Here is a 12,644-nt window from a genome sequence, read left to right as displayed (position 1 = left end):
GGTGGTGGTCAATGGCTCTGTGTCCAGGTGGAGGCCGGTAACAAGTGGTGTCCCCCAAGGGTCTGTCTTGGGACCGGTGCTCGTTAACATCTTTATTAATGACATCGATGAAGGAATTGAGTGCACCCTCAGCAATTTGCTGACGACACCGAGCTGAGTGGTGCGGTTGATACGGCGGAAGGAAGGGATGCCATTCAGAGGGACCTCGACAGGCTGGAGGGCTGGGCTCGGGTGAACCTGATGAGGTTCAACACGGCAAAGTGCAAGGTTTTGTATTGGGGCCGGAAGAACCCCAGGCACCCGTAGAGGCTGGGAGGAGTGGGCCTGGGGGTCCTGAGGGATGAGAGGCTGAACACGAGGCAGCAGTGCGCTCTGGCAGCTCGAAAGGCAAATGGGGTCCCGGGCTCCATCGGCAGAGGGGTGGTCAGCAGGGACAGGGAGGTGATCGTCCCTCTCTACTCGGCTCTTGTGAGGCCCCATCTGGAGTCCCGTGTCCAGGTGTGGAGCCCTCAGGACAAGAAAGACAGAGAGATGTTGGAAAGGGTCCAGAGGAGGGCGACTGAGATGAGCAGGGGGCTGGAGCAGCTCCCCTATGAGGACAGGCTGAGGGAGTTGGGCTCGTTCAGCCTGGAGAAGAGAAGCTGCGGGCTGAGCTCAGTGCAGCCTATCGATAGCTGAAGGGAACCTACAGCCAGGAGGGGAGGCAACTCTTGCAAAGGGCTGACAGCAGCAGGACGAGGGGAAATGGATCCAAGGAACCAAGGGGACCCATAGAGCCCCATAGGAACCCATAGAGCCCCATGGGAACCCATAGAACCCATAGGAACCAAGGGGACCCATAGAGCCCCATAGGAACCCATAGAGCCCCATGGGAACCCATGGGAACCCATAGGAACCAAGGGGACCCATAGAGCCCCATAGGAACCCATAGAACCCATAGGAACCAAGAGGACCCATAGAGCCCCATAGGAACCCATAGAGCCCCATAGGAACCCATAGGAACCAAGGAGACCCATAGAGCCCCATAGGAACCCATAGAGCCCCATAGGAACCCATGGGAACCCATAGAACCCATAGGAACCAAGGGGACCCATAGGAACCCATGGGAACCCATAGAACCCATAGGAACCAAGGGGACCCATAGAGCCCCATAGGAACCCATAGAGCCCCATGGGAACCCATGGGAACCCATGGGAACCCATAGGAACCAAGGGGACCCATAGAGCCCCATAGGAACCCATAGGAACCCATAGGAACCCACAGAGCCCCATAGGAACCCATAGGAGCCCACAGAGCCCCATAGGAACCCACAGAGCCCCATAGGAAGCCATAGGAACCCATCCAAGCTGAGGGAGGGAAGGTTGAGGTTGGATGTGAGGGGGAAGCTCTTCCCAAGGAGAGCGGTTAGGGCCTGGAACGGGCTGCCCAGGGAGGTTGTGGATGCCCCGTCCTTGGCCGTGTTCAAGGCCAGCTTGGACGGGGTCCTGGGCAACCTGATGTGACTGTGTGTGTTTGGTGGCCCTGCTGGGCAGGGGGGTTGGAACTGCGTGATCCTTGAGCTCCCTTCCAACCCAGGTGATTCTGTGATTCTGTGAATTAAGTCTCCAGGTGGGACGCCCATATACATGGGAATTAAACAGAATAGGGATGAACCCTTAGGCGCGTTCGTGGACAGGCTGATGGACGCCATTACGAAGGCAGGCGTCCCAGATTACATGCAAGGGCCTTTACTTAAGCAGTGTATCCTACAAAATGGCGGTCCGACTACTCGTACATTATTGAATTCCATGCTGGGTGACTGATCCTTGCCCGATTTGTTAGAGAAAGCAGCAAACGCCCACCGGCACGCAGGCATTACTGGTTAGTGCTATAGAGAGGCCAGGGGAGGGGATAAAGGAGCAGGCTCGACTCTTGCAGAAACACTCTGAAAGCTCCCAAGCGCAAGTGTTGGCGGCTCTTGCGCCCCTCCAGGCGGCAGCTCTCAGCCCCCGGTCAACCAACAATTCCTGCATACGCTGCTACCGCTGTGGCAACCAAGGACGTGTTCGCAAGGAATGTCAAGCTTCTGGAGTCTGGTGCAAAAAGTGCCACTCGACTACGCACAATACCAGCATGTGTAAGCGGCGCATGGGAAACTTCAAGCACAGGAAACTTCAAGCCCAGACACAAATAGCCGCTGCCATGGCACCGAGCAACAACAATCAACGCTCCAACCCCAGCCCGCCACTAGGGGGAGCCTCGGCCTGGACCTGGCAGCCTCAGTAGATGTGGTCGTATTGACGTCGCAGCCTCACAAGGTTCCCACAGGCATCTTTGGCCCTGTTAACGTAAATGGACAAATTATGGGGGGACTCTTAATAGGCCGCTCATCTGCAAGCATGATTGGAGTATTTGTTATACCCGGAATAATTGACGCAGACTATCAAGGCGAAATTATGATAATGATCCACACACCATATCCGCCAATAAAACTTCTAAAAGGTCAGCGAATTGCCCAGTTGGTACCCTTACCCCAATTTACAGCGAATCTGAATCCTCTCAAGTCACAACCTCGCCTTGACAAGGGGTTTGGATCTACTGGAGGACTTTACCCTCTTAACCCTGGATCTGTCAACCCGCCCAAGGAAGGAGTGCACGCTGATATTCCAGTCCTGCAAAGTGGTTTTGTTAGGATTACTAGATACTGGCGCGGACACCTCTATAATAGCTCCGGAGAGTTGGCCAACTGAGTGGCCACTACAGCCTGCCACTACAACAGTTTCAGGTATTGGAGGGATGACGCTGGCTCATAAAACCCCTCTTATTACAGTGGATATTGAAGGCAGAAGAGCTACGGCCGTGTTTTCCATCACCAAGCTCCCCCCTACGGTCGCCTGCCTTATTGGCCGAGACATTCTGGTACAATTGGGTCTTGTGCTGACCAACGACCACCCTTTATCTTGATGGCCATTGCTTGGACTTTCCCTCTACCACTGACATGGACGATAGATACCCCAGTAGTGGTTAAGCAGTGGCCGCTAAAAAGGGAAAGTCTCCAACAAGCGCATCAATTAGTACAACAGCAATTTAACCAGGGACATTTAAAGTTGTCCACAAGCCCTTGGAACACCCCCATATTTGTGATTAAAAAGAAATCTGGGAAATATCGTCTCCTACGCGATCTACGAGCAGTCAACGATCAAATGGAACCTATGGGAGCACTTCAGCCAGGTCTACCAAATCCAGCAATGATTCCAGACGATTGGCCCATCCTCATTACTGACTTAAAGGACTGCTTCTTCACCATTCCCTTGCACCCATGCGACACGAAACGCTTTGCTTCTACATTACCAGCAATCAACAAGGGAGAGCCAGATAAACGCTCTGAATGGACAGTATTACCACAGGGAACGCGAAATTCGCCGACTATTTGTCAGCTATACGTGGACAACGCTCTGCAGCCAAGAGATGCCAGATACTGTCATCTATCATTACATGGATGATGTACTGTTGGCGCAAGAGGCGTGCTTCACGGATGCACAAATCAATCATATTCGCGCCCTACTGGCCTCTCACTCCCTCGTGATTGCCCCTGAAAAGATTCAAAGATCTGCCCCCTGGAAATACCTGGGCTGGCAGATCACCAATAGACAGGTACGGCCTCAAAAACTGAATATCACATCAGCCATCTCAACTCTCAATGACGCCCAGAAGCTTTTGGGGGACATCCAGTGGCTTCAACCGATAGTGGGGCTACCGAACGCGTTACTGGAAAAACTGCTCCCCTTAGTGAAGGGTACAGACCCTTTGTCATGGTTTTATGATTTTTGGTCATCAGCATTCCACACCATAACATCATGTAATGCACTGGGGGTGGGGTTTGATATCTGCCGAATGTTCGTCCGTCGGAGAAGAACTACATTTCCCCAGGAGGCTTTGCGGTCAGCAAGGGGATAGAACTCCATGCAAGGTCACCTGAGTTTTCTTCTTTGCCTGCGCTTCTTTGCCTGCGCTTCTTTGCCTGCGCTTCGCTGTCTGCGCTTTGCTGTCTGCGCTTTGCTGTCTGCGCTTCGCTGTCTGCGCTTTGCTGTCTGCGCTTTGCTGTCTGCGCTTCGCTGTCTGCGCTTCGCTGTCTGCGCTTTGCTGTCTGCGCTTCTTTGCCTGCGCTTTGCTGTCTGCGCTTTGCTGTCTGCGCTTTGCTGTCTGCGCTTCGCTGTCTGCGCTTTGCTGTCTGCGCTTTGCTGTCTGCGCTTCTTTGCCTGCGCTTTGCTGTCTGCGCTTTGCTGTCTGCGCTTTGCTGTCTGCGCTTCGCTGTCTGTGCTTCGCTGTCTGCGCTTCGCTGTCTGCGCTTTGCTGTCTGCGCTTCGCTGTCTGCGCTTCGCTGTCTGCGCTTCTTTGCCTGCGCTTCGCTGTCTGTGCTTTGCTGTCTGCGCTTCGCTGTCTGCGCTTCGCTGTCTGCGCTTCGCTGTCTGTGCTTTGCTGTCTGCGCTTCGCTGTCTGCGCTTCGCTGTCTGCGCTTTGCTGTCTGCGCTTTGCTGTCTGCGCTTCGCTGTCTGCGCTTTGCTGTCTGCGCTTTGCTGTCTGCGCTTTGCTGTCTGCGCTTCGCTGTCTGCGCTTTGCTGTCTGCGCTTTGCTGTCTGCGCTTCGCTGTCTGCGCTTTGCTGTCTGCGCTTTGCTGTCTGCGCTTTGCTGTCTGCGCTTCGCTGTCTGCGCTTTGTTGTCTGCGCTTCGCTGTCTGCGCTTCGCTGTCTGCGCTTCGCTGTCTGCGCTTTGCTGTCTGCGCTTCGCTGTCTGCGCTTCGCTGTCTGCGCTTCGCTATCTGCGCTTCGCCGCCTGCGCTTCGCCGCCTGCGTTTTGCCATCTGCACTTCGCCATCTGTACTTCAGTCACTCAACTGGACTGCACTTCTCACCCCAGGATTGTGGTGAGGTCTATACAATTCAAACAGACTCTCTCTCTCTCTCTTTGTAGTTTACTGATACCATATTTAGTAAAATCATTTGTTCCACCTCAGATCAGTGCTGTTGTTTTTTCAAGTATTTTGGGGTCCCCTGCTTCCCCTTTTCCAGAGGCGCGGATCCGCAGATCCCTCCGCCCTGCTGCTCACGGAACTGGGCCGGAGCAGCCCATAAACCGTTGACACCCTTCCTCCCCAGTAATGCTGTCTGCAGAACAAGAGGACGCACTGCCACATATCGCCGACCGGGTTGCCTCTGGATTCGTCTCCCGCCTAGATCCCTTGCAACCACTGTCGCTCACTGTCTGGTGTAATAAAGATCATCTATTAGGTGCCGTTACGCAACACCAAAAGAAAACGGGGGAAAGGGTCTTGGAGTGGCTCTCCCCACCACTGCAGAAGCGGAAAACAATAAGTACAGAAATTGAAAACTTGGCAGCGGTTGTTACTCTACGTATCTTAGAGATTAGCGGAACTGAACCAAGAACAATTTCTACCTCCCCGTGGAAAAGTCCACATTAGACTGGTATCTTCTGAATTCCCCTGTCCTAGCAGAAGCGCTCTTGGCTTCGGGAGCGACTGTAGACACGGGTCCTCTAACTCCAAAAGCGCTCTGATGGATGGGTGAATGGAGTTGGATGACAATCCCTTTGCGCAGCGAGAAGCCCATCGCAGGAGCAGTTACCGCTTACACCGATGCGGGCAGGAAATCAAGAAAAGCGGCCGTCGTTTGGGAAAAGGAAGGAGAATGGCGACAGCAGCTGCTTTGAAGCGGCCTCCGAAGACAGCCTGCAAACCTTAGAACTCTGGGCTGTAATATGGGCCGTTTCTAATTTCACAGGACCTCTAAATGTAGTCTCAGACTCACTGTACGTGGTAGGAGTGGTAAAAAGGATAGAAGATGCAACCATCAGAGAGGTCCAGAATCGACGGTTATATGAGTTACTGCTACAACTGAAGAGGGCGCTGATGGCCAGAACTGCACCCTACGCCATCATTCATATTAGGAGCCACAAATTAGATGCTGGTCTGGGGGCGGGAAGCCAAAAGGCCGATCAATTAGTGTCGGTTGCAGTGCCTATGTCACCCTTTACGCTGGCCAGGGAAGCACATGCCATTTCTCACCAGAACTCTAGGGGGCTACAAAGACAGTTCCAAATCTCTCAATCCGATGCCTCAGCCACTGTTAAGAGCTGCCCGGTTTGCTCGAATCATAATGGGGGAGTAGGTCTGGGTGTCGGGGTTAACCCACGGGGTTTAACCGTAAATGACATACGGCAAATGGATGTCACGCACGAAAACAGTTTTGGCAGGTTGAAATACGTACGTGTCACTATTGACACCCATAGCAATTTTATCTGGGCAACTGCTCAGGCGGGTGAGAAAAGCACGCGTGTGATTCGTCACCTAACGGTATGTTTTGCAGTTATGGGTGCGTGTAAGCAGCTGAAGACTGATAATGGTCCTGCTTATACGGGCCAGCGGGTCCGACATTTTTTACAGCAGTGGGGTGTTGAACACATCACAGGCATTCCGCATAACCCCCGAGGGCAGGCTATAGTTGAGCGAGCAAACAGCGCTGTAAAGATGTATCTTAAGAAATTCCTTGAAATATCAGACCCACAGGAGAGACTGTCGAAGGTGTTGTTTGTATTGAACCATCTATGCATCATGGGGCCCACCAACAGTCCTGCCGCTGAGAAACATCGTTGGTTAGATTGTGATCAGCCCAAACAGTCGGATGCAGAGGTGTGGGTGAGGTATCGGTGCTTGAAAACCGGACTTTGGAAGGGCCCAGCAAAGGTCTTGTTTTGGGGGCGGGGTTATTTGTGTGTCTCCAGCCCTACAGGTTCAGAGTGGATCCCTGCTCGCTGGACAAGACCCGCAGAGTCACCTCACCCTGGAGAGGACGACGATCGCGTACGTTGAAAGCTGCTTGCAGCTACTGGAAGACCCCCACCTTTCGCTCGTACTTTCGGTCTGGCTGTCCATCAAAGAACATCTGCGTGAACCGTTTTCTGAACTCTACTGCCCATACCGCGAGTCGGCGTGGGCAGTAGGTCAACTGCGGGGTCCTATTCCAACCAAGTCGGGGAGCTGGGGCTGTAATAGCCTGCTTCATAGCTCCCGGATTCAATTCATCTGTGGCGGCTGCGGTGCCTTGGCCTGGCTCCCTCAAGATCACTTCTGGCACCCCCACCACGCATTGTGGTGTCGTCATTGTTCGTGGACGTGGTGGTCTATGAACGCGGAAGACGAGGGCCTGGACCCGGGAACTCCAGGCCATTCCGCCTGGCACCTGACCCATCTTGCCAGTCCAGCTTTGGTTGTTAGAAGGTCCCGAATTATCAATTATCAATGTCCCCAGGGCCGACGGGCCCCAGCTGCCTAGCCCTGTTGGTATGGCCATTATTAAGCTATGCCATGTGGGCTCCATTCCAGCCCAAGGAGAATATTTGGGTTACCCTGGCTAATAAGACTGGCCAGGACGCCATTTGTCTAGCCTTACCAACCCCCGGGAATCCCTTTTCTACCTGCCTGGTGGGTATCCCGTTAGACGAGCCCCCTAACCCTAACCCTAACCCTAACCCTAACCCTAACCCTAACCCTAACCCTAACCCTAACCCTAACCCTAACCCTAACCCTAACCCTAACCCTAACCCTAACCCTACCCTAACCCTAACCCTAACCCTAACCCTAACCCTAACCCTAACCCTAACCCTAACCCTAACCCTAACCCTAACCCTACCCTAACCCTAACCCTAACCCTAACCCTAACCCTAACCCTAACCCTAACCCTAACCCTAACCCTAACCCTAACCCTAAACCTAACCCTAACCCTAACCCTAACCCTTACCCTACCCTAACCCTAACCCTACCCTAACCCTAACCCTAACCCTAACCCTAACCCTAACCCTAACCCTAACCCCCCTTGCCCACACAAGGCTACGTCCTGTCAGCCAAACAGCACCCAGCATTATGCAGATAATTGGGATTCCCAGGTACCGTATTTCCCGTCATCTCCCCTAGAACCCCAAGAGTTGGAAATTTGGGGTTCGATTCGGGCTGACTGGTGCGTTTTCTTTAACTGGACCAGTGTGTATCGGGCCGGTCCTACAGGTAGACAGGCAAACCAGTCATACCCTATAAGCGTCAACTCCAGCATTCCGGTGTACAGGAATACATCGGCATGGTGCAACTACACAAGTAATAATGTCTCCCGATCATCCAATAGCCCTGTAGCATCACCCTACGGCATATTCCTGATCTGTGGTGATCGGGCTTGGCCGGCTGTACCCTCCAAGATCGAAGGGGGTCCATGCACCCTAGGTCGCCTCACATTGTTAACACCCGATACATCTATGACTCTGCAAGCCTATAGAAGCTACTCAAAGGGCTTCTCTAGGGTTAAGCGGGTTGCTCATGCGTTTGCAAAGGATTGCGATGACAACCTTAATTTCTGGAATTTAGAAGGAAGGTTTTTCTCCTCCCTACTAGCGCCTGGGGTGGCTATTGCTAAAGCTCTATCCAGCCTTAATAAGCTAGGCTGCTGGCTCGCCAAGCAAACAAATGCCACCTCAGAAGCACTATCTCAGTTGTTAATGGATGTGGATTCAGTACGGCATGCCACGCTTCAAAATAGAGCAGCAATAGATTTTCTGCTTCTAGCACAGGGGCACGGGTGTGAGGACTTTGAGGGTATGTGTTGTATGAACCTATCTGATCATTCGACATCCATACATCAGCAAATACAATAGCTACATGAGCTAACAAGCCATCTGCAGGTTAATTCTGGCTTTGGCCTTGACGATTGGCTGAAAGGCCTGGGCTTGGGGCCCTGCCTAACCTCCCTCTTACAACACCTGATGGTATTGGCCGTGGTATTGTTACTCCCTTGTATTTTCAAATGCTTGCAAAATGCCCTCATGCGTATCGTTGATTCTAGGACCAGTGTTTCATTGATTGCTTCTAAAGAAAACGGGGGAATTGTGGAGGAATGGCTCCGTGACAAAGGGCACACAAGCAGGGTGCCGCTCACTGATCACGAGCTGCAGGGTTACAGAACCCAGCTTGTCTAAATTGTTACCGCAGCAAGGACACAGGACATGGTGGATACAGAGAAACAGAAGCAATATCTAAGGAATGAAGAACAGGCATAAGATGGCAGGGATTGGCATTCAGCTTTGAGCACCAATGACGAGCTCGCTTTTGCACTATGTATGAGGATCATTAAGACCTGTATAAAAGAGGATCTTTGGTAATCAATAAACGTGACTTGCTGACCATGATAGCGTGACGCTTGTCTCCCGCAGCTCCTGTCAACACCTCATCCCTGGAGGCTTTCAAGGCCAGGCTGGAAATGAGAGGCTCTGGGCAGCCTGCTCTGCTGGTTGGTGACCCTGCCTGTAACAGTGGGGTTGAAACTCGATGATCTTTATAGTCCTTTTCAGCACAGGCCATTCAATATTTCTAAGACAACATAGGCATGTTTCAGAAAAAACTGAGTCATTTGTTGAGACAGATGAGAAGACGACCCTGCTGAAATTTGTCCATGACATTTTCCTCACTGCATCCTTGAGCTCCTGGTTCCTCATGCTGTAGATGAGGGGGTTTAATGATGGAGGCACCACCGAGTAGAGAAATGAAACCAGCAGGTCCAGGGATGGGGAGGAGATGGATGGGGGCTTCATGTAGGCCAAAAAGTCAGTGCTGAGAAACAGGGAGAGCACAGCCAGGTGAGGGAGGCACGTGGAGAAGGCTTTGTGCCGTCCCTGCTCAGAGGGCATCCTCAGCACGGCCCTGAAGATCTGCACATAGGACACAACAATGAAAACAAAACACGCAAATACGGCAAGAAGAGTAAACACAATGAAACCAATTTCCCTGAGGTAGTCTGATTCAGAGCAGGAGAGCCTGAGGATGTGGGGGATTTCACAGCAGAACTGATCCACAGCATTGCCATGGCAGAGAGGCAGAGAAAATGTGTTAACAGTGTGCAGAAGGGAATAGAGAAGCCCAGTGGCCCAGGCAGCTGCTGCCATGGTGGCACAAGCTCTGCTGTCCATCAAGGTCCCGTAGTGCAGGGGCTTGCAGATGGCAACGTAGCGGTCATAGGACATGATGGTGAGGATGCAATACTCTGCTGACATCAGAAAGACAAACAGAAAGGTCTGGGCAACACATCCAGCGTAGGAGATGTGCCTGGTGTCCCAGGGGGCATCGGCCACGGCTTTGGGGAGAGCGGTGGAGATGCAGCCCAGGTCGAGGAGGGCGAGGTTGAGCAGGAAGAAGTGCATGGGGGTGTGCAGGCGGTGGTGGCAGGCTGCGGCTGTGCTGATGAGGCCGTTGCCCAGGAGGGCAGCCAGGTAGATGCCCAGCAAGAGCCAGAAGTGCAGGAGCTGCAGCTGCCGCGTGTCTGCCAGCGCCAGGAGGAGGAACTGCCTGATGGAGCTGCTGTTGGGCATCTGCAGTTCTTGGTAATGGAGCCCTGTGCAGAGTGCAGAAGATAATGACGAGTCAAGAGCTTTTTCAGAGATACTCCACCCCTATACTATAACAGTGTTTCTTTCTCTTAGGACAGGGTTCATTTAACTCCATAACTTGAATTTACATGAGCTTCACCATCCCTTGAGAAGTTGAAGATGAAGGAGCTCTTGCTTTCCTCTCATTGCCTAACCATATCCCAGCCTCCTGGATGCTTTCTTCCTATGACATATTTCCATTCCTTGTATCTTTCGTCTGTCTGCACTCAGAGTGCCCATTCCTACCTCTGTGCACTTGAATTTCTACTAGAGAAAGCTGCCTGTTTGCTGGACAAGTGCATTATTCATGTCTGCAGAGAAGCATGGAAATTTCAGCTGGTGCAATCCTTTGGGAGAAGAGGGGCTGAAAGCACATGAGGAGTTTGTGCGCGTAACTGCAGCCTGAGAAACGTCCAGTTCAGGACTCTTATAGCTGCGTTCATATTTCACATCTCCTTTCAGATCTCTGCCTCCAACTCATCCTCCTTCCCTAAGGACAGGTATGGGAAAATCCCCGCCTTGTCTCTCCTCTTGCAAAGTGCCCTTGGAGACACTCTGGCAGCGCTGAAGCTGTGATCCCCATGCCCCCAGCAGCAGAAGGCTCCTGCCCTGCCCTGCCCTGCCCTGCCGAGGGGCTCCTTCCCCCCACACATCTCCCCGCAGCGCCCTGGGCAGCTCCCCAGGCAGGCTGAGCACCGAGCCTGGCAGGCGGCAGAGTCACAGCCTGCAGTGAGACTGACCTTGTCAGAGGCTGCCAGCGATGCTCCTCCAGTGAGCTCACAGCCTGCTCACACCATACACATCCTACAAGCTCTCTCTCCTTGCTCTGCTCTCCTCCTGTCACCTGCAGGCTGTGCTGTGCACAAGAGCTGCTCCTGGGCACAGCCGTCTCTCTGCAGCACTGCCCGCTTTTATGAGCTCCCTGTGTCCCAGCAGCCCGGCCCAGCTCTCCAGCAGAAGATGGCATTTTCTCTTCCTCGCTGCTCTCCCTGGGGATGTCCTCAGGTCTCTGCATTGGCAGCTCCTGATAGACAACAGGGTCATCTCTGCACAACGTACTTTGAAGTCAGATGAATTCATCACCAGACTGATTCCTGCAGCATTGTTTGTCCTAGCAGATTGTGTGTGCCGAGCAAAGCTGCAAACGCCCCATCTGGTGCCATGGTTTGACCATCCTTGTTATTGGCACTCCACATCGTAACATCATGTAAAGCACAGGGAATTAAGGAGTCAATACTGCAGGTCTGTGGACGGACAACTTTCTGGATGCCTGGCTCTCAGCAGAGAAGAACTGCAGACCCAGAGGACTCTGAGTTCAGAGGGGAAGATCAGCCATGGCAGGAAGTCCCAGGATCTCTCCCTTGCTCGCTGCCCTGCAGTGCGTGGCTTCGCTCCCCAGCCGTGCGCCTGCAGTTCAAAGCAAGGCTTTTGCTTTCAGACGCTCGCTCTCTCATTTGATATCATTTATTACCCTAAATTTCAATTGTAGTTTATAATATTGTGTCATCTTTTATCCTGCATTCCAATACCATATGTAGTAAAATTGCATTTCCTCCTAAGATCCTTGCTGCTGATTTATTATTGTTGTTGTTATTATTATCGTTCATATTATCATTCATATCTTTATTTTTGGCCAGAAGGACTGCAGGCCTGCTGTCCTGTGTCACGGGCACAGATAGTTGTAGATGGCTCCGAGACAAGGCAGCACACTCAGTAATAGAAAACAAGCCATGTTTAAGGGGAAAAACAGGGATTTCTGGCAGAAAGAGCCATATTGAAAGGGAAAGACCACAGATTTAATGGGAAAAATCAATTTTTAGCAGAAAAAGCCAGATTTAAGGGGAAATGCCCCGTATTTAATGGGTAAAAGAAGGATTTCTAGCAGAAAAAGCCATATTTAAGGGGGAAAACAGGGATTTCTATGAAAAAAAAAACCCCAATTTCAGGTGAAAAACCCCATATTTAAGGGAAAAACAGGGATTTCTGGCAGAAAAAAGCCAGATTTAAGGGGAAAAACAGGGATTTCTGTGAGAAAAACCCAGGTTGAAGGGGAGAAATAAGGATTTCTAGCAGAAAAAGGCATATTTCTGGGAAAAATCCCAGATTTAAGGGGAAAACCAGGGATTTCTAGCACAAAAAGCCATTTTAAGGGGAGAAACAGGGATTTCTGGCAGAAAGAGCCATAT

The 12,644-nt window shown here is 52.0% G+C and overlaps 1 pseudogene; it reads right to left on the bottom strand.

The window, feature by feature from the left end:
• Positions 1–9,442: 9,442 nt before the first annotated feature.
• Positions 9,443–10,401, bottom strand: LOC128091989 (olfactory receptor 14J1-like; annotated as a pseudogene).
• Between the last annotated feature and the right edge of the window lie 2,243 nt (positions 10,402–12,644).

The sequence above is a fragment of the Tympanuchus pallidicinctus genome, unplaced genomic scaffold (genome assembly GCF_026119805.1).
Source record: "Tympanuchus pallidicinctus isolate F22 unplaced genomic scaffold, pur_lepc_1.0 scaffold58, whole genome shotgun sequence".
Classification (NCBI taxonomy): domain Eukaryota; kingdom Metazoa; phylum Chordata; class Aves; order Galliformes; family Phasianidae; genus Tympanuchus; species Tympanuchus pallidicinctus.
This window is presented reverse-complemented; position numbering and strand designations above follow the sequence as displayed.